This window comes from Hyla sarda, chromosome 8 (assembly GCF_029499605.1).
Source record: "Hyla sarda isolate aHylSar1 chromosome 8, aHylSar1.hap1, whole genome shotgun sequence".
NCBI lineage: Eukaryota > Metazoa > Chordata > Amphibia > Anura > Hylidae > Hyla > Hyla sarda.
In genome coordinates, this window is record NC_079196.1 from 112650549 (window position 1) to 112673236 (window position 22688).

Genomic DNA, 22688 nt, shown 5'->3' on the forward strand with positions numbered 1-22688 from the left:
GCTGTGTGTACTGGTGGTTGACTGCCCCCCAGCCCAGAGTGTGCATGGAAAATTGTCTGGCAGCCTCCCTGACAGCAAGCAGTGATAGTGCCCATGAAGGGGACCTTGTTGGGCCCGCCCCTTTCACGGTTATCGCTTCTCGGCCTTTTGGCTAAGATCAAGTGCAGTTGCCTTGGTCTTGCCTGAGGGTGCGATCTCTGGGTTTACCCAGTTTGCTGGAAGGGATTCTCTTTCTGTGGTTTCGTGCCGACAGTTCTGCCTGGAGAGATGGCTGGTCTGAAGAATACCATTCGTTTGGAGGTGGATCCCGGAAGTGCTGTGAAGAACAATGTTGTTTACCTGGTTCGGGACATCATCATGCTGAAGCTTGGAGTGGACAAGTCAGAAATATTCAGCGTTAATGAGGCTCCTCGCAAGGGTTCTTATGAGGTCACCTTTGAGCAGGAAGGTAGGTGCCTTGATGTTTATGAACGTTTGAGAAATTTCAGCAAGGACCCCATGATGGAGGGAGTGAAGATTACTCCTTTGTTTGGGTTTCATGAAAAAACTGTCCTTGTGCATGTTTATAACCCTTTCACGGATGTGGCTATAATTGAAAGTTTTCTGCGCCAATATTGTGACTCTGTGCGTGGAGGTGAAAAACAGACCAATGTACTGGGAATCTTTAATTGCAAATATAAATTTGTTGTGAAGCTGAAAGTGGATCCCAGTTGTGTTGGTGGCTTTAAACATCCCCCAGCTAGTTTTTCTGTTGCTGGACATAGGGGATATTTATCATATGCTGGACAGCCTTATTATTGCCGCAATTGTTTTTCTTTTGGCCACGTGAAAGAGAGCTGCCTTAAGGGACAGGTGTGCCGGAACTGTAATGGTACTGGTCACCATGCGGGGAGTTGCCCCAACACAAAAAAATGTGACCTGTGCCGTGAGGAAGGGCATGTTTATAAAGACTGTCCTGGTACAAAAAGACCAAGCTATGCAAGTGCTGCAAGAGGGGAGGAAATTGTGAGGAAGTTGGCCCCTCAAAAACTGAAAGTTATTCCTCAGAAACCTGTGGATGTACAAGTTGCTGTGGCTGATGCCTTTAGGAAGCTGGAGGAGGTGATTGAGGGAGTGCAGAGCCCTGTTCACACAGCTGAATCTGTTCATCCCTCTGATCCTGCTAACATAGAGGATTTTCAGTCCTCTGGAGAGACTAGTTTGTGTAACAGGGAGGGTGGTGGGAAACATAATGTCCAGGATGAAAATAATGATGGCTTCAAGCTGGTGCATGGTGGGAAGTCCGCCAAAAAAAGACGTGGTGAGGAGAGTACGAATTTGGCGCCAGAAACCAGGAACACATTTGAAGTGCTGGAAACGGACATTATGGAGACTGCTGAAAGTGGTGAATAGATATGCCGGGACTTGATATGAAATGTTATCAGGTGGTGAAGCACCTGTTTTCTAATGACTTTGTTATACCTGCTTTGTCTTTTACTATGTGTTCTCAATAGGTTTGCCGGGACTTGATATGCAAATGATATCAGGTAGTGAATCACCTATTTTCTAATGGTTATGTTATACCTGCTTTGTGTTTGTATATAGTTATGAGCATTATTATTTGTTCTCAAAATGTGAGAGTATTTAAAAATAAGGCTAGGAGAGCTGCTATTTTAAGTTTTTTAGCACAAGAGAATGCTTCAATTTTCTGTTTGCAGGAATGTGGTATTGAGTTCGCGGTAAGTCAGGATGAATGGGTGTATGGTCGGTGTGTGTGGTCTGGGAGTTCAGTGAATAAGAATGATGGTGTGGGTGTTTTAATTAAATCACCTGAAATTTAATTAAATCACCTGGCAGGGGAGATACCATGATCGCTACGGTCTGAAGAACTCCAAGCATTGTGGTAGAGATTTTGCGTAGTACGATTGCAGTACTTTTCGTTCTTATTAGAACCGCATTTCTCTAGAGCATACCACCTGAAGATCATCTCCTGCCTGCCTCGGAACATCTGAAGAAGGAGAAGATCTTGAAGACTGCAGCTCCGGAAGAAGCCGACGAAGAACCTGGAAGAAGGGAATCGGCGGTGAATTCCGGAACAGCGGCGAAGAGGAAGGCGGCGCAGAATCTTTTCGAAGAAACTCGCTGCCTCTGGAGAAGGATTTGCATAGCTCCTCCCACCGGGACCGGATCTGCATAGCTCCTCCCACCCGGGAAAGAAGACTGCGAAGCCTCTCTCCACAAGCAAGCAAGGAAGCGGAAAAGAGCCTGCTGGAAGAAGCCATGGCCTCAACCAGCAAGTCCACCCAGGAGGCTGCAGGGCAAGGCCTGGAGGTCCAGCCCCAACCCCAGCAAGCTTCAACCTCCACCACGGCAAGGCAGAAGGGCGGCAGAATTCCTAACCTGGAAGCTCCAACCCTGGAGCCCTGGATGAGGCAGACTGTTGCCTTGAAGCTCAAGCCCGTGGACGGAAGGGTGCCGGACATGTCCCACGACGTGTTCTGCAAGAAGATGCTGGCGGATCAAGGCTTCCCCACGGCTGACACCCTGGGAATAGCAACCTTCTTTTCGGGAATCTTCTACATCACCTTTGCCACCATTGGGACCTGTAGAAGATACTGGGAGGTGGTGAAAGCGGCGAGTCCCGAATCCCCTTTCTCTCGCTTTGTGGGCAACTGCCTTATTCAAAGAGAGGAGAGGCGGGTGACGGTCTCAATGCGGAACCCACACACCCCAGGCACGGACATCTCGACCTTCCTGAAGCGCTTCTGCACCGTGGTGAGGGAGCCCACCCGCATCCTGAACTCACTCGGATACTGGACCTGCAAGTGGTCTGTGGTCGTCAGACTCAACAAGAACCCTGCTTCTCCAGACGGACTACAGCACCTGCCAACGACATTTTCCTTGGGCAACTCCACAGGACTTATCTTCTACCCGGACATGCCGCAGACCTGCAGGAGATGTGGCAAGATGGGCCACGAGGGCAAGGACTGTACGGAGGATGCCTGCAGGTATTGCCGTGTGACAGGTCACACGACCAAGGACTGCCCCAAGAGCAAGACCTGCAACCTCTGCGGACTGGCAGCCCACAGCTACAAGGACTGCCCCCAGAGGGAGAGAACATGGGCATCTGTGGCAGCGAGAGCACCGAAGCCAGCCCCAGCTCCGGAGCCAACACCACGGATGGCCAAGCCGACCAAGGAGGGTAAGAAGGCGAAAGCCACCACCCCTGCTCCGTCCCGCCCCTCCCCTGCCCCTCCCGCCCCATCCCCTGCCCCTCCCGCCCCATCTCCTGCCCCATCCCGCCCCACCCCTGCCCCATCCCGCCCCACCCCTGCCCCATCCCGTCCCACCCCTGCCCCTCCTGCCCCATCCCGTCCCACCCCTGCCCCTCCTGCCCCATCCCGTCCCACCCCCGCCCCTCCTGCCCCATCCCGCCCCACCCCTGCCCCCCGTACCCCACCCCGGCCCACCCCTGCCCCCCGTACCCCACCCCGGCCCACCCCTGCCCCGTCCTCCCCTGCCCGGCCCACCCCTGCCCCGTCCTCCCCTGCCCGGCCCACCCCTGCCCCGTCCTCCCCTGCCCGGGCACTCTCTCCTGCCCCCCGCCCCACCCAGCCTCCTTTCTCTCCTGGCCCAGCAGCACCTAACCCCCCTCCAGCTGCTGGTGCCCGCCCTTCGGAGGACTTTCCTGTGCTTCCTCCCCCAGGTACCATACAGAGGAAGAGGAAAGGAAGGGACAACGTATCAGAAGAGTCCCACAAAAGAAAGATAATCGAGACCTGCGAGACCCCTCAAGCTTCAGATGAGGAGGAGGAGATGGAGCAGGTCTGCGAGAGCCTTGAGGCTTCAGAAGGAGAGGAGGTGATGGAGCAGGCCCAAGTGGAGCAGGTCCAAGCAGAGCCAGTCCAAGCTCAATCTATGGAGGAGCTGCTGCAGGACCCAGAGGTTAAGAAAATCCTGGACACTCCGTCCAACACGGTCTACGACGAGTTCTTGGAAGGGCGCTACGAGAAGCCACACGAGCCGACAGGCACCAGAGAAGAGGACCCGTCCGACCAGACTGGTAACTAGTATCAGAACTAACCTCTCTTTTTATTCCCATGGCTGATCTCAACATCTTCTGCATTAATGTGAGGAGTATTAGAGCTTGGTTTAGATTTCAGACTGTTCTTACGTTCTTAGATTCCCAGAGGTGTGATGTTTACATGTTGCAGGAATGTGCTTTGTCTGCTTCTAGGTCTTACAACCATCTGGCCAGGCAGTGGCCTCACGGCCCTTCCTACTGGTCTGGTGGGGGCGACAATAGGTCTGCGGGGGTGGCCATCCTGATCAGGGGAGGTAACTTTGCACTTGATTCCGTCCGGGAGCTCGTCTGTGGCAGACTTCTTGTCGCAGACGGTTCCTGGGCGGGTGAGCCCGTGCGGCTCATCAACGTGTATGCCTCCCCTGAGAGGGATGTCCGACTGGAGGTTCTCCAGGCCCTGCGGGCTGAACTCGCCACCACTAGAGCAGTAGTGTTGGGTGGTGACTTCAACTGCCCCATTGAGGTGGACGGGCGCAGTTCTGGCACATCCGCCAACCTGGACTTGACGTCTAAACTGCTGATTGAGATGGTGACGGAGGCATCCTTGCAGGACGTTGTCGGGTCCATCGGGAACGGCTCCGTAAACTATACGTGGAGCCGCCCCGATGGCTCGCTCCGTTCTCGGATAGACTTCATCTTCACTTCGAGAGCAGTCAGAAAGGTGTCGTACTCTATGGTCCCCTGCTTCTTCTCTGACCACAGGGCCATTCGATTCCGGGGGACTCTGGGCCATGGATTCCCACCTGGCCCGGGCTCCTGGAAGTTGAATTGTGCCCTGTTGGAGCAGAGGGAGGTCATGGAGGAACTTAGGGATGCTTACCTTGTATGGCGAAATGACAAATGTCTGTTCAAGTGCATCAGCGATTGGTGGGAATATGTTAAAGTCGAATCCCGTTGTTTCTTTCAGGCAAAAGGCAGACAACAGGCGTGTGCGAAGAAGTGGGACTTGAGGAAACTGCAGCGCGAGCTGCGGTCCCTGCAGGACCTGCTCCAGTGTGGCTGGGACGTCAGGGAGGAGCTGGAGGAGACCAAAAAGAGCTTGAAAAGGCACTTTGAGGAGGAATCCAAGCGAATCGTCTTTCGTTCCAAGGTGGAGAACCTGGAGAAGGGTGAGAAATGTAACTCTTTCTTTTTCAGGAAGCTCCATGCCGGCCACACGCCCCTGACTGAGCTACGAGATGAGACCGGACACATGAGGAGCGGCAAGGAGGAAGTGATGGGGGTCGTCCACGACTTCTACAGCAACCTCTACGCCCCCAAGTCATCCGACCCCGAAGCCGCCGAGAGGTTCCTGTCAGGTGTCACTAACGTTGTTGATCCCGCAGGTGCGGCGGCTATGGACGATCCCTTGACGGTGGGGGAGCTGCTCTCTGCCGCTAAATCCTTTAAGCCCGGCAGGACCCCGGGCAGTGACGGTCTCCCGGCCGAGCTCTACGTAGCGCTGGGTGACCTGATCTGTCCGGACCTGTTGGAGGTGTACGAGGAGATGGTGGTGGGGGGCAGAATGCCTCCGTCGTTGAGGGAAGGGATGATCACGATCTTGTATAAGCGGAAGGGGGAGAGATGTGACCTGAAAAACTGGCGTCCCATCTCTCTCCTGAACGTGGACTACAAGATCCTCGCGAAGGTGCTGGCCAACAGGCTGAAACCTGTCATGGGGCAGATCGTCCATCCGGACCAGACCTGCAGCATTCCTGGCCGCAGGATTGCCGACAGCCTTGCCCTTGTGAGAGACACGGTCCATTACATCCAGGACCGCGGGGGCCGCGCCGCCCTGGTCAGCTTAGATCAGGAGAAGGCGTTCGACCGTGTCTCCCACGCATTCATGGACAGGGTTTTGCGCAGGCTGGGTCTGGGGAAGATGTTTTGCTCTTTTGTTAACGTTATGTATTTTGACATTTACAGCACGGTGTTGGTGAACGGCTGGAAGACTGACCCCTTTCCTATTCTTTCAGGGGTTAGACAAGGCTGCCCTCTTTCACCTCTCCTTTTTGTTTGTGTTATAGAGCTCTTCGCTGAGACTATCCGGCAGAATGGAGAGATCAGAGGGATCACCGCACCAGGACCAGATCGCCACGAGGTCAAGTGCTCGCTCTACATGGACGACGTGACCGTCTTCTGCGCTGACCAGCGTTCGGTGACTGCACTCGTCCAGACCTGCGAGGACTTCGGCAGAGCTTCGGGGGCAAAAGTCAACTGCGGGAAGTCGGAGGCCATGCTCTTCGGGGAGTGGCACCTGGCTTCTTCCGCCCCCTTCCCCTTTACTATTAAGCCGGACTTCATTCAAATTCTTGGAGTCTGGTTCGGGAAGGAAGGAGCGGCCCTTAAGTCTTGGCAAGACCGACTAGGAAGGATAAACTCAAAGATCGGACTGTGGAGCTCCAGAAAGCTCACGATGGAAGGCAAGGCACTTGTCCTGCGGAGTGAAGTTTTGCCTGTGCTCCAATATACCGCACATAGAAAGTAGAAGAAAAAAACAGGGATATGCGCCCCTAGTGAAGGATGTTTATAGGTGAGATGAAAACAAGTTAAGTTGCAACACTCACCTATTTTCGTTGTGCTGAGAGCGCAACATCTGTGATAGCTCACCCACCAGTAACCTTGCCCACTTTATCGATCTATACCTGCAGAAATATGCTGTAAACCTTCAGAGTTTTCTCCGGGACTCCACTCAACTCATACAACAGCTCTCCTCCATTCCATGGGATTCCTCTTACACCATGGTCACCTGTGATGTCACGTCGCTATACACCAATATTGACCATCAACTTGGACTGAAGGCTGTGGAATTTTTTCTCACTGAAGATAAAGAAATTACCACACCCCAGAGAGAGTTCCTATTGGAAGGTCTCCAGTTTATACTGGAAAACAACTTCTTTCTGTATGACGGCGGAATATACCATCAACAGAAGGGCACCGCTATGGGGGCCAAGGTGGCGCCGGCCTACGCCAATCTATTTATGGGGGCGTTTGAAATGGAACATATATGGGGCCACAGCAACATCATGGAGAACATCATTCTCTATCGGAGGTACATCGATGACCTAATTTTCATCTGGCGAGGTCCAGAAACATCTACCAACTACCTCTTAGAACACCTAAATGCAAACCACTGGGGTATTACCTTCACCATACATACCAGCAATACATCCATTGAGTTCCTAGACCTGATCATATCACATGATCACAGCAAATTCGTCACCTCTACCTTTTTCAAAAAAGTCGATACTAACAGCTATATTGACTTCTCCAGTGGGCATCACAAGAAGTGGCTTGAGAATATCCCCTACTCTCAATACAAGAGAATAAGGAAAAACTGCTCTAACCAAAAAGATTTCTGCACTCAGGCTGGGATACTCAAGAAAAGATTCACGGCCAAAAAATACCCCCCGAAACTACTATCTGACGCCTACGAAAAAACTAAAAATCTGACACAAGAGGACTGTCTTAAACCGAAGACAAAAAGAACCACCACCAAGAATTGGGAACTCAACTTTATCACCACCTACAGTTCAACCTCAAATCATATCAAGAAAATTCTCCAACAACACTGGCACATCCTTGAGAGCGACAAACTTCTCTGTGATAATCTACCTGAACATCCAGGAGTCACGTTCCGTAGGGCCCCCACCATCAAAAACCTCCTTGCTCCAAGCCAGCTCAGACAACTACAACCAAGACCAACTCAAAAAGGAAAACCAGGTAGTTATAGATGCGGAAAAACCAGATGTCTATGCTGTGCTGAAATTATGCATAACCGTCAAGAATTCCGCTCAAAAACCTCGGACGAAATCCTCCAGATAAAATACCATCTTACCTGTGAGTCGGAATTTGTCATCTACCTGATTGAATGCTGCTGCGGCCTGCAGTACATTGGGCGGACTACTCAAAAGTTACGCAGCAGGATAAATAAGCACAGGTTTAATATAAGGACGGGATTCCTTTTACATGGACTTTCCAGGCACTGTGCCTTGGCCCACAAAGGGATTGCTAAACCTTTCAATGTTACCCCTGTTGATCATGTTCCTAAATCCCGTTCGAATAGATTTGAAATACTGAAGAGATTAGAAGTCTTCTGGATTTTCAAGTGTGGATCTCTCCAGCCTACTGGACTCAACGAAGTCTCTGAAACTATCCTTGTGTAATCCTTATTACACACCCTAAATAATACTTTAAAATACTGCCTGCTCCTTCAATCCCAACTTTCACACATCACCAGTATGCCACACCAACTACTGACAGTCCTACATACCTCACACGGTATACTGTACACACTGTATTATATGCTAACAGCCCTACATACGGCATACCTGAGTATACCTGGGATACTACCATTCCCACCCTCCCCTACCCCAGGCAATACACATATATTTTTTCCCAATAGGGGCTAAAAAATACTGTCCCCATCTCTACCATACCACATACCTCATACGGCTGCTGCATACCCTACCCAGTAGATTCTAACCATTGTCCACTTAGCTAGGTGCCTCACAGCACATCTAGCCGGTCACACCACTCTTCTACACTAATCCGTGATAGTTCCTCTAATCAAGCCGGCCACACTACCCTTCTAGTTTTTCCAAAATAGGTCCGCCCCTTTTCTGTGTCATTTTCTTCCAACACTGGTCCGCCCCTTTTCAACACTGCCACTGCCGCATATCGCCCCGATTTATATGTTCCAAAATAGGTCCGCCCCTTTTCTGTGTCAATTTCTTCCAACACTGGTCCGCCCCTTTTCAACACTGCCACTGCCGCATATCGCCCCGATGTATATGTTCCAAAATAGGTCCGCCCCTTTTCTGGTCAATTTCTTCCAACACTGGTCCGCCCCTTTTCAACACTGCCACTGCCGCATATCGCCCTGATGTATATCGCCCCCTTTCCAATACCGCTGCATATCGCCCCGTTTCCAACAAAGGTCCGCCCTTTTTCTACTCCACTACTGCTGCATATCGCCCCGCTGTGCGATAGCAGACTCACCCGCACTGGTACAGTACCTTTGTAGATCCGCCCCTTCTCAACTCCGCCACCGCTCCATATCGCTAAGGGTTCTGACAGCTCAATAGTCAGAGTGATACGCACGGGACATAGGTCTCCGCCCCCTGACCTATCAGGAGCATCTCCAGCTACGCTTACCAAATCATCCTTACTCCCTCAGCCGCAGTAACTAAAAAGGATATCAATCTCCGGCCGATATTATTTCCCAGTAATCCCTACACATACATATATCAGATTGCCCTTGTAATCTACTGACGCCCTGGCCGGCTAGTGCAGATATAGTAATGCACTCGTACGGGACCGAGTTCCAGCTACAGATGTTCTACTTACCCACGCTACTTGCGTAAACCATGTCTGTGAATTGCCAAATGAACGTAACCTTTATGGTTGCGTAAGGAATGTATTTTAACCGCATCTGTTCACTATGTTGTATGCACACTGCCAGACGAAGGGTCCAGTTCGGACCAGAAACGCGTTGCTTTCTGTGCTAATAAAACCACATTTAGACACTGAGAAGGGTCTACAGAGCTTTCTTTTCATCAGGACCAGCGCCACCAACGGCCCAACTTTTGCCTTTTTCTTGTTATTTACACTGCTGGGACATCACCTTTGCTCCTGAGGACCGTGGCTGCAGACCTGAGACATCACCTAAGGCTATCACAGATGTTGCGCTCTCAGCACAACGAAAATAGGTGAGTGTTGCAACTTAACTTGTTTTCATCTCACCTATAAACATCCTTCACTAGGGGCGCATATCCCTGTTTTTTTCTTCTACTTTCTATATGTACCACGGTGGGTTCTATATTCGACCGGTTTGAGCTGAAGCTCTGGAATTGCTGACCCTAAGTGAAGGACCCTACAAACTATGGATTACTATAAGAACAGGATTGGCCTGCGTGAACAACAAATAAGCAGACTAACCAGAGGAACCGCTACCCGCAGAAGCAGCACCACCGCGGCGACCTCTGAGGATCGGATTTTTTCAGACGTAGAAACTAAGACTATGACAGAACTTTTCAATTCTTTGGAACAACTACTTAAGACAGAACTCCAGCATCAGGTAGATGTTTCTTTCCTCCACATCTATCTGACTGAGAAAATCACCCCGAGGGGACTTAGACTAACGTTCAAACCCACTTTTGTTGACGACGAAGTGTATTCTCAAGAATGGTACAAATTAATGGACAATAGTACTTTTAATATGCTGTGTATGCTTGTTGAGAAAAGACAAAAACTGTGCATTGATGCCAATTCTCATATAGAGGAAACTGTGGGAAAACTCAAAAAATTCCGTCTGCACCATGATTTCCTCTATATTAACCACAATATTACTGGTAGACTTACCAAACTAGAAACTGAGATCATAGATAAAAAAGTCAAAAAACTAAATAGGGATAGGGGCGATTACCTAAGGGGAGACCCTTGGAATTGGAGAGAGAATACATCTCTACCCAACAAACTGCCTGACAACCAGTATCCATCAGAGGAAGTTTGCCAACATCCCATTGCCAACCCTACCCAGGCCACATCAAAAACATACAGTGCCACTACCATGTACTCAAAAAACACACACAACAAAAATCATAAATATCATAACCCTAGAGACAGACTCCACTCTAGAACTCATTCTCACAAAAAAGAAGGACATACAAAATCCTTTTTAAATAGCAACTTTAAAAGAAAAAGGGAAACATCTGACATCAATGAGCAACAATCAAAACAACTGAAAACGACAAAAATGGAACCTACTATCCAAAAGGAGACCGCTGGTGCGCTAGTGTCCTCCGACAAGGAACCTGCCACTATTATCAACAGCGACAAAGAGGGAACTGGGGAGATAAAAACCCCTGAGAAGCAAGATATTAATACTAACCTCCAATGTGAAACTGTAACACCGGAACAATCGCATACACCAATGCTGAAGCTTTTACAAGCCGGACTTAGTTTCAAGAAAAAATATGAAGCCATCCTTCAAAAGAATGAAATAGCCAGCACGAGCTCCCCGACAAATCTGAATACTACTTTGGATAGAAGCATAAATAGCCCAAACAACACCATCAACCAACTGCTGGACCTTTCAGTCTATGACTTTCCAGACCCCACCAGCACTCTAATACCGAATCAGGACCTAAATATCGTTGTGGTGGATAACACTGGAAACCAGTCCACACTGGTTCCCTTCCTAAAGAGTGCAACAACTACCAATATGTCTATAAATCCGGATCACCATCCGACACCTCTCGGCACCACAGAACCCTGCCAAGAGTCCATTCCTTTTTTAGAGGTTGGCCAGGACTGCCATCCACCTCCTCCTCGGACACCCATGGCCCCCATCTTCGAACCTCGGAAACCTCAGACAAAGACACAAAAAAGAAAAAAAGAATTAGAGGGAGCAGAGGAGGTAAAAAGAGGAAGAATACAGCATTAACTGCTGATCCCTCTAATACCACAGAAGAAACAGTACAGATTTTCAACCTATCTCAATACAAGTTGAATCCTTATGAGATATCCCTCCTAAAACGAGGACTCTCATTCTGCCCAACATACCAGTCAGATCAGTTTCAACTTTTTCTGGACCTTCAGAGATTTATACGCAAACTCACCCTCAAGAGGCATTTTAATATCTTGAAGAACAAGAATACGATACATCAAGCCTCCACCTCCTGCGACCAGAGCAATGATGATCCAATAAAACACCAATCGGTGCGTGCCCCCTCTACTTTCTACCCCATCCAATCCCAAGGTCATCAAATCAATACCTTCTATGAACTGGTATCCCAGGAGCTAAAATCACTTCCCAAAAACAAGAGGAGACCATCCACCCGCTCCAATTTGAACAAAGAGGAACTACAGGCATTAAAAGGTCTCCAGAAAAACCACGATCTGGTTTTTCGGTCAGCAGATAAAGGAGGAGGCTTGGTTATTCTTGATCTCCCGCAATACCAGGAGGAGGCCATGCGTATTCTATCCGACCATGAGTTCTATGGGAAGACATCCATAGATCCCTTCCCAAAAATACAAAAAGGGCTCACATCACTCTTCCAGAGGGCCCTGGATGATAGGATCCTCAATAAACAAGAACACCAATTCCTTACTGTCAATAATCAGAATAAACCCTACTTCTACTACTTACCAAAAATACACAAGTCATTGGAAAAACCGCCAGGTAGACCCATCATCGCCTGCACTAGCTCACCCACCAGTAACCTTGCCCACTTTATCGATCTATACCTGCAGAAATATGTTGTAAACCTTCAGAGTTTTCTCCGGGACTCCACTCAACTCATACAACAGCTCTCCTCCATTCCATGGGATTCCTCTTACACCATGGTCACCTGTGATGTCACGTCGCTATACACCAATATTGACCATCAACTTGGACTGAAGGCTGTGGAATTTTTTCTCACTGAAGATAAAGAAATTACCACACCCCAGAGAGAGTTCCTATTGGAAGGTCTCCAGTTTATACTGGAAAACAACTTCTTTCTGTATGACGGCGGAATATACCATCAACAGAAGGGCACCGCTATGGGGGCCAAGGTGGCGCCGGCCTACGCCAATCTATTTATGGGGGCGTTTGAAATGGAACATATATGGGGCCACAGCAACATCATGGAGAACATCATTCTCTATCGGAGGTACATCGATGACCTAATTTTCATCTGGCGAGGTCCAGAAACATCTACCAACTACCTCTTAGAACACCTAAATGCAAACCACTGGGGTATTACCTTCACCATACATACCAGCAATACATCCATTGAGTTCCTAGACCTGATCATATCACATGATCACAGCAAATTCGTCACCTCTACCTTTTTCAAAAAAGTCGATACTAACAGCTATATTGACTTCTCCAGTGGGCATCACAAGAAGTGGCTTGAGAATATCCCCTACTCTCAATACAAGAGAATAAGGAAAAACTGCTCTAACCAAAAAGATTTCTGCACTCAGGCTGGGATACTCAAGAAAAGATTCACGGCCAAAAAATACCCCCCGAAACTACTATCTGACGCCTACGAAAAAACTAAAAATCTGACACAAGAGGACTGTCTTAAACCGAAGACAAAAAGAACCACCACCAAGAATTGGGAACTCAACTTTATCACCACCTACAGTTCAACCTCAAATCATATCAAGAAAATTCTCCAACAACACTGGCACATCCTTGAGAGCGACAAACTTCTCTGTGATAATCTACCTGAACATCCAGGAGTCACGTTCCGTAGGGCCCCCACCATCAAAAACCTCCTTGCTCCAAGCCAGCTCAGACAACTACAACCAAGACCAACTCAAAAAGGAAAACCAGGTAGTTATAGATGCGGAAAAACCAGATGTCTATGCTGTGCTGAAATTATGCATAACCGTCAAGAATTCCGCTCAAAAACCTCGGACGAAATCCTCCAGATAAAATACCATCTTACCTGTGAGTCGGAATTTGTCATCTACCTGATTGAATGCTGCTGCGGCCTGCAGTACATTGGGCGGACTACTCAAAAGTTACGCAGCAGGATAAATAAGCACAGGTTTAATATAAGGACGGGATTCCTTTTACATGGACTTTCCAGGCACTGTGCCTTGGCCCACAAAGGGATTGCTAAACCTTTCAATGTTACCCCTGTTGATCATGTTCCTAAATCCCGTTCGAATAGATTTGAAATACTGAAGAGATTAGAAGTCTTCTGGATTTTCAAGTGTGGATCTCTCCAGCCTACTGGACTCAACGAAGTCTCTGAAACTATCCTTGTGTAATCCTTATTACACACCCTAAATAATACTTTAAAATACTGCCTGCTCCTTCAATCCCAACTTTCACACATCACCAGTATGCCACACCAACTACTGACAGTCCTACATACCTCACACGGTATACTGTACACACTGTATTATATGCTAACAGCCCTACATACGGCATACCTGAGTATACCTGGGATACCACCATTCCCACCCTCCCCTACCCCAGGCAATACACATATATTTTTTCCCAATAGGGGCTAAAAAATACTGTCCCCATCTCTACCATACCACATACCTCATACGGCTGCTGCATACCCTACCCAGTAGATTCTAACCATTGTCCACTTAGCTAGGTGCCTCACAGCACATCTAGCCGGTCACACTACTCTTCTACACTAATCCGTGATAGTTCCTCTAATCAAGCCGGCCACACTACCCTTCTAGTTTTTCCAAAATAGGTCCGCCCCTTTTCTGTGTCATTTTCTTCCAACACTGGTCCGCCCCTTTTCAACACTGCCACTGCCGCATATCGCCCCGATTTATATGTTCCAAAATAGGTCCGCCCCTTTTCTGTGTCAATTTCTTCCAACACTGGTCCGCCCCTTTTCAACACTGCCACTGCCGCATATCGCCCCGATGTATATGTTCCAAAATAGGTCCGCCCCTTTTCTGGTCATTTTCTTCCAACACTGGTCCGCCCCTTTTCAACACTGCCACTGCCGCATATCGCCCTGATGTATATCGCCCCCTTTCCAATACCGCTGCATATCGCCCCGTTTCCAACAAAGGTCCGCCCTTTTTCTACTCCACTACTGCTGCATATCGCCCCGCTGTGCGATAGCAGACTCACCCGCACTGGTACAGTACCTTTGTAGATCCGCCCCTTCTCAACTCCGCCACCGCTCCATATCGCTAAGGGTTCTGACAGCTCAATAGTCAGAGTGATACGCACGGGACATAGGTCTCCGCCCCCTGACCTATCAGGAGCATCTCCAGCTACGCTTACCAAATCATCCTTACTCCCTCAGCCGCAGTAACTAAAAAGGATATCAATCTCCGGCCGATATTATTTCCCAGTAATCCCTACACATACATATATCAGATTGCCCTTGTAATCTACTGACGCCCTGGCCGGCTAGTGCAGATATAGTAATGCACTCGTACGGGACCGAGTTCCAGCTACAGATGTTCTACTTACCCACGCTACTTGCGTAAACCATGTCTGTGAATTGCCAAATGAACGTAACCTTTATGGTTGCGTAAGGAATGTATTTTAACCGCATCTGTTCACTATGTTGTATGCACACTGCCAGACGAAGGGTCCAGTTCGGACCAGAAACGCGTTGCTTTCTGTGCTAATAAAACCACATTTAGACACTGAGAAGGGTCTACAGAGCTTTCTTTTCATCAGGACCAGCGCCACCAACGGCCCAACTTTTGCCTTTTTCTTGCAATATACCGCACAGGCCTGGCCTCCCCATACCACCGTTTGCAAGGCCATCACCCGGACAGTGTTTGGCTTCGTCTGGGGCAAAATGGACAGAGTCAAGAGGACCGTGATGTACAAGGAACCCCGCAAGGGTGGGAAGGGAATACCCGACATCCCCGCTCTGCTGAGGGCCTCCTTTGCATGTGTCACGGTGCAGCGGACTCTTGTAGAAAAGACTGGCTCAGCGGGCAGATCCATGTCTCGCTTGCTTCTCATGCCCCTCTGGAGACAGCTGGGCTGGGACAAGTGGGACAGCTCCATCCCTTACAACTGGAACACTCCCTGGTTCTATGGGGATGTTGTCCGGTTTGTGAGGGAGCACCAGCTGGAAGGACTGAAACCAGACCTATGGAAGCCAAAGACAATCCACAAGCTCATCCGAGCTAAGGACTCGACCGAGCTGGTTCCGGGACTCCCCGCAGCCACTGCAGAGACAGTTTGGAACAATGTGGCCTCAAAGCGGCTTACCAATGGACACAAGGACTTGTCGTGGATGGCCGTCATGGGAGGTCTCTCTCTCAGGTCATTCATGCATGCCCGCAACCTGTGCAAGACCCGGTACTGCCCCCGTTGCCCCTACGTGGAGGAAACATCTTTCCACGTGTTTTGGCAGTGCCCCTTTGCACAGGGTCTGTTGGACGCCCTAGAACAGGAACTCAGAGACTCAGTGCCCAGGAGCTGCCTATCGTACCATTCGGTGCTTTACGGCCTGTTCCCTGGGACCCACGACGTGGAGGCCATCCAGGAGGCCTGGCGCCTTATGAACTGTTTTAAGGACGCAGTGTGGCTTGCCAGGAACCGCCTCGTGATCAACAGGGAAAACATGTCCGTCCGGGACTGCCGCAGGTTCATCAAGAACCTGCTTAGAGACTATTCCATCTTGGACAGCTCGGCCGTTGATGAGGAAGAAGAGGAGTGAAGACCCCTCTCCTTCTCCCATGTCTCCCTGAAGATACAGCCCAACAGTTTGGCCCTGTGATCCGCCCCCTCCCTACCCCCACATAGTCGCCCACACCCCTACCCCGATCACAGATTGTATTATTTGGTTTTTGTTTGATCTCTTGTGCCTTTCTATTGCAGGATTGAGCTGAATGTTAGAGTAGCATGGTGTGCGATGTATAGCTTAGGGAACCTTTGCTGTGTATTGTACTATCATGCTTTGTGTGACTGTAATTTATTGTACGACTTGTAATGACTGAACGGAAAATAAAGCTCTTTCAATCAAAAACCTGAAATTTCTGTTGACAGTTATTTAGTTATTGAGCCTGGTAGGTGTATTTCTGTTAATTTATGTTATAAAGGTATTATGTTTCGTGTTATAAATGTGTATGCTTCTGCATGCAAAAATGAAAGAAAAAATTTGTTTGAGAAATTAAAATTTTATGTTCAAGGTAAAATACCTATTATTTTAGTTGGAGATATGAATGTGGACTTATGTAAGAAAGCATTTGATATATCAGGAAGAAAATTATTTGAGTTAGTTTCAGATTTTAGGTTTAAAGATATTCAGGATTTATGCAAAGTTAGTCCTAATTTATGCACTTATCATGCAGATAGGGGGAATGTTCACTCTAAGTTAGATTATTGTTTTTTGTCTGAGAATGTTAATGCATTAAGTTACAGACAGAGGTCTGTTTGTTATTCGGACCATGAGTCTTTGCTGTGTGAGATTGATGTGGGTCAGAGTGCTGTGTATGGGAGAGGTTTGTGGAAGATGAATATTAAACATTTAGATAGTGTGGATGTGAGAGACCAGTATGAATGTATGTATAAAAAATGGCGTGAAAGGAAAAGTGAGTTTGATAACATTATTTTGTGGTGGGAATGGGTTAAAAAGAAAACAAAATCCTTTTTTAGGTCTTTTGGTTATAAAATTGCTGCTATTAAGAGGGAACAATATGTTAAGTTAAATGCCCGTCTATCCTTTTTGTATAGATTGAGAGACTGTGGTGTGGATGTTCAGAATGAAATTGTGAGTGTTAAAAGGGACATTAATGAGTTTGTGTTGGAGAAAGGGAGGAGTATTATGTATAGAGCTAAATTAGATAAGAGGGAACATGATGAAAAATGTTCACGTTATTTTTTCAAAAAAGTTTTTTCAAAAAAGCCGGTTATTGATGTGATTGTGAAAGAGGATGGTAGTGTTGTGTCTGGTGATGGTGTGAGTGAGGAAGTTGCAGTTTTTTATGAAGAATTGTATGGAGAGAAGTGGAGGGATGAGAATTTGGAGAGTGAGGTATTGAGTGTGTTGGAAAGGAAACTTGGAGAGGCTGAGCAGGCTTTTGTAATGCGTGGTATATCAAGTGAGGAAGTTTGGGATGTAGTGCAGAAAATGTCAGCAAATAAGACTCCAGGTGAGGATGGTTTGCCTGTGGAATTTTATCGGTTGTTATGGAATGTGGTGGGGAAGGATGTAGTTGAAGTGTGTCAGTTTATGTGGGAGAATATGGAGGTTGCGGAGAGTATGCGTGGGGGTGTGGTTGTGCTGATTCCGAAAAAAGGGGATTTAAAAAGTTTAAAGAATTGGCGTCCAATTACATTACTTAATTGTGATTATAAGATCTATGCGAAAATTATTGCCAATCGGATGAGAGATGTTGTTGAAAGCGTGGTGGGTGATGATCAGTTTTGTGCTGTGCCTGGACGTCGTATACAGGAGAGTTTGTGTCTGTTGAGAGATTGTTTGTGGGATTGTAAGAGTAGGAAGCAAGATGTGTGTTTGTTGTCATTAGATTTTGAAAAAGCGTATGATAGGCTGTCTCATAGTTTCTTGTTCAGGGTGTTGTTGCGTATGGGTTTTCCGAGTGACTTTGTGTGGAGAGTTAGGAGTTTGTATGATAAAATATATAGTAGGATGCTTGTTAATGGATGTGTGGGGAGAAGAGTGAATGTGTTCTCAGGGGTTAGGCAGGGGTGTCCTTTATCACCAGTGGCATTTATATGTGCTATTGAGCCTCTGGTATGTATGATTAGGAGGGATAAGATAGTGAGAGGTGTACGCATTCCTGGTAGTGATGGAAGGGAGTTTAAAGTTAATGCTTATATGGATGATGTATGTGTCCTGTGTGATTCTGAGTGTGCTGTGAGGAGGGTGAAACTTTTAGTGTCTATTTTTTGTGGTGCATCTGCTTTTAAGGTTAATTGGTTAAAGAGTGAATGTAAGTGTTTTGGTGAGAGTAGATTAAGTAGAGATGTTGGGGTGAATGTTGTGGAGGGGTCTATTAAAGTGTTGGGGATTAAGTTTAGTGACGATTTGGATGGGAAAGAGAGTTGGGAGGAGGCGAAAAAGAAGGTGGAGTTGCGTCTAAATTATTGGAGTTTGAGAAGTCTTTCCTTCATTGGGAAGATTGTAGTTATTAAAAGTGTTGTGTTACCAATTTTTCTGTATGTTGCTATGATTTTTCCTCCCCATTATATGGGTTTGAGGAGCTTGAACAGGGTTCTGTTTGTCTTTTTTTGGGGTTCTAAAGTTGAGAGGTTGAGGAGAGAAATAGTGGTGAAAAATTGGAAGAAGGGTGGTATGAGTTTTCCAAATTTGGAGGTGTACTTTGGAGTGAATATTTTAGTTTTTATTTTAGCTATTATTGGGAGTGATAGAAAGGTGTCCTGTATGACAAGATTTCTGGCTGGTAGATTTTTTGTCAGGTTGAAGTGGTGTGAGAGGGATTTGAATAGGCCTATTGCTTTTGAGGTTCCTAAATGGTATGAGTGGGTTGTGAGGTTTTTGGAGAAATTTGAGTTGATAGAGGAAGAGGTGAGTGTTTTGAAGAATAAACGTTTGGTGATGAAAATGATTGAGAGTAAAGAGGTTGTATGTAATATTAATTCTGTGAGAGGAGTGGATGTGGAAAAAGTTTGGAAGAAAGTGAGGATGGATGGTATGTCTAATAAGCAAAAGGAGATTGTATGGCAAAGTTTGCATGGGGTGTTGCCAGTGAGAGAGTTTCAGAAAGCAAGGGGTTTGGTGAGATGTGATGTGTGTCCTAGGGAGAATTGTAATGGTTTTGAAAGTGTTATTCATCTTTTTTGGAATTGTAAGTATGCTCGTGAGGTTGTGAGAAAACTTGGGCCTTTGTGCAAGGAATTAACAGGGGTGGAATTTTTGTATTATGAAATGATGATGTTTGGATTATGTGTGAGTGGTGGTCAGAATGAAAGAGTGTTGTGGTTATTGTTGTCGTGTATTAAAGAAGTCTTATGGGATGTTCGGAATGTTTATTTGTTTTTGAGAAAGGAAATAAGTGTAAATAATAGTGTGAGGATGGTGTTAGGAAAGCTTTATTTGTGTTATTTGTTGGATGCTAGGAGGGGTGGGATTGATGCGGAGGGTATTTGGAAAACGAAAAAATGGATTCATTCTGTTGATTTATCTTGATGTTTTTCATGTACTTGTAATTTTGTCTGTTTTTGATTATAAATAAAGTTCCCGATGATGAGAGGGTTGTGTGTTACAGAAAGTTTGTAATGCCAGTTTTGAAAGTATTGTTTTGAGTACTTTCATCCCTTATCTGAGGGTTTAAAAAAAAAAAAAAAAAATCTGTTCTTATCAGTTTAATATCTGATACGTCCCCTCTCTGGGGACCATATATTAAATGGATTTTTGAGAACGGGGGCCGATTTCGAAGCTTGCTTCCGTCGCCCTATGCATTGACCCGATATGGCAGTATCTTCGGGTACAGTGCACCACCCCCTTACAGGGTTAAAAAGAAAGATTCCTACTTTCATTGCTACCTGCTTGCTGGCTAGCCAGCCCTGTGGGCCTTGCTGCTGCTGCTGCAGCCAAAAAACAAAAGGTGGTGCTGCTGCTGCTTCTGCTGCTTCTGCTTCTGCTTGTGTCTGGCCGCTGTTGGAGCGTCCAGGCACAGGACTTCTGCTGCTGCTCACTAAATGGCCTCCTTAATTGGATCATTTGAGTAGCCAGCACACCTGTGCAGGTAGGGCATGACATGATAGGCAGCTGCCTTGATAGCGGGTGGGTGCTGAATGTTCCTAATTGACAAAATAAGATTAATGCTTATGAAGAAATATAAAATCTCATCCCTTCCCCAATATCGCGCCACACCCCTACCCCTTAATTCCCTGGTTGAACTTGATGGACATATGTCTTTTTTCGACCGTACTAACTATGTAACTATGTAACATAACATGGGGGGGGGGTCTCCTGGCTGTTCACACAGGTGTGTCATTGCTGTACATTGACCATGCATTGCTTCTGTGGTATTGCAAAGGCAAAGACAAATGCTTCCAGCCATCCATTGCACTAATGGATTGGTCATCAGCTGGCTGTCTATGTCCCGCATCAATATAGACCAAAGTACAGAGGGTTAGGCTATGCTATTGTGCACCTACCTGATGCATCAGAAGGTGCGAGGCCCTTGCTAAATTCTGTGCACAGACTTTGAGATCTATGCTTTAGACTGTATCTAAACCTGCTCCAACATGGACTGACATTCTGGCCTACTTTCAGCCGATGCGACTTGTCTGTCGCTGAACAGTCGCTTTTTATGTATTCAGCACCTATGTATAATGTTGTAAAAATGCTCTAGAAGCTAAAGTCGCAGAAATGTCACACATATTTGGCCTGCAACTTTCTGTGCGACAAATTCAGACAGAAAAAAATCAGTATAAATCCTTAGAAAATTATCCCCCAGTGTCTCCATCTGCTGGCGGTATTGAATAAGCATTGCTGCACTGATGGGGTATGCATTAGACGAAAAAAAAGAAGAAAAAGAAGAATAATACGCCCAGAAAAGAGGCGAAAAGGAGAAAAACGTAAAAAAAACGTGAAAAAAAGTAAGAGGAAGAGAAGGGAAAAAAAGGTGGAAATGGGTTTAAAAGTGATTTCGGCGGAGAAATATATATATATATATATATATATATATATATATATATATATACGCGCACACACACACACATATATATATAAACGTATTCTCCGTTGAGATATTGCAGCCGCTGCTGTGTCCAGGCCCAGGAGCCTTAGCACTGTGCTGTGATGTCACTCAATACCACTGACATCACTAGGTGTAAACAACATCTCTCCTTTGCTGTGTATGTGACTATGGAGCTGTTTGGTGATGTCGTCTATTATGGCCTTCATAGAAGCAACAGGAGATTGTTGCATCCATCTAGAACCCTCAGAACTACAGTGCTATGATGTCACTCACTTCCACAGGCCTTGCAGAGTGTAAACAACAACAACCCAGCTTTGTTGTGTATGTAACCATAGGGATTTGTGATGTCACCTAGAACCTTCACAGCAGCGACAGCTTTATGAGGAGCATCAGCACTGCTCTGCCTGAGCAGAACCATCACCGCCATAGGTTGTCAAATAACCCGGATTTAACCCACACAGGTAAGTCCAATGGGGTGCAGGCATGTCCTCTATGCTTACAGCTTCCCGTGGGTGTTGGTTTGATACCGTTTGGGGACAGCCAAGGAGGCATCTGCAGGCAACAAAGGTAGGTGTGTGCTTGTGTGTGTGTTTCCTATGCAGATCCTAAGCCCAGTGTCACATGCAAGTAGGAGGAGTAAGAAGGGTTCCTGGCAAATCCGGGTTATGGATTGCATTTAAAAAGGCCCCGTGGGAGTGCAATGGGCCCCTGTCTTGCTGCTTAGCAATAATGGTATGGGTTTAGGTTCTGCTGTGTGTACTGGTGGTTGACTGCCCCCCAGCCCAGAGTGTGCATGGAAAATTGTCTGGCAGCCTCCCTGACAGCAAGCAGTGATAGTGCCCATGAAGGGGACCTTGTTGGGCCCGCCCCTTTCACGGTTATCGCTTCTCGGCCTTTTGGCTAAGATCAAGTGTAGTATCTGTTCTTATCAGTTTAATATCTGATACGTCCCCTATCTGGGGACCATATATTAACCCCTTCCCGACCTATGACATACTTGTACGTCATGGGTGGCAAGGTGTTCCCGACCCATGACATACAGGTACGTCATGGACATTACTGCCGCTACTCGCGGCATCCCGCAGCGCCCGGAAAGATGGTGGCTATCACTGATAGCCAGCCATCTTACCGTGCGACCACGGGGGGTTTCGTCCCCCTCCCCCCCCAGCGATCGCTGCTATCAGCTGGTCAAATCTGACTAGCTGATAGCAGTGTTTCGCTATCAGGATACTTAGCAGCGCGGTGTGTGAGTTCCGATCACGGGGATCGGGACACACACCGCTCTGCTAAGTGTCCCTGACCCGTCCCCCGGCGTCACTTACCCGTCGGAGCGGTGTCCCGAGCGGTCCCGGCGTCCTCCGTGCGGTCCCGGCGTCCTCCGTGCGGTCCCGGCGTCCTCCATGCGGTCCCGGCGGCGCTGCGTCCGGGAGGTGAGTTTCCGGCAGCAGTGCGGCATCTTCATTGGCAGCAGTGAGATCGCCGTAAAGCGATCTCACTGCTGCCTCTG

The 22688-nt window shown here is 47.4% G+C and overlaps 1 non-coding gene and 1 pseudogene across 1 annotated transcript; both read left to right on the forward strand.

Annotated features, from left to right (window-relative positions):
* Window positions 1-19786: 19786 nt before the first annotated feature.
* Window positions 19787-19976, forward strand: LOC130290175 (U2 spliceosomal RNA). Its single transcript, XR_008847536.1, has one exon. It is a non-coding gene; the product is annotated as a U2 spliceosomal RNA (small nuclear RNA).
* A 2085-nt stretch (window positions 19977-22061) lies between these two features.
* On the forward strand, window positions 22062-22161 carry LOC130288752 (U2 spliceosomal RNA; annotated as a pseudogene).
* Window positions 22162-22688: the final 527 nt, after the last annotated feature.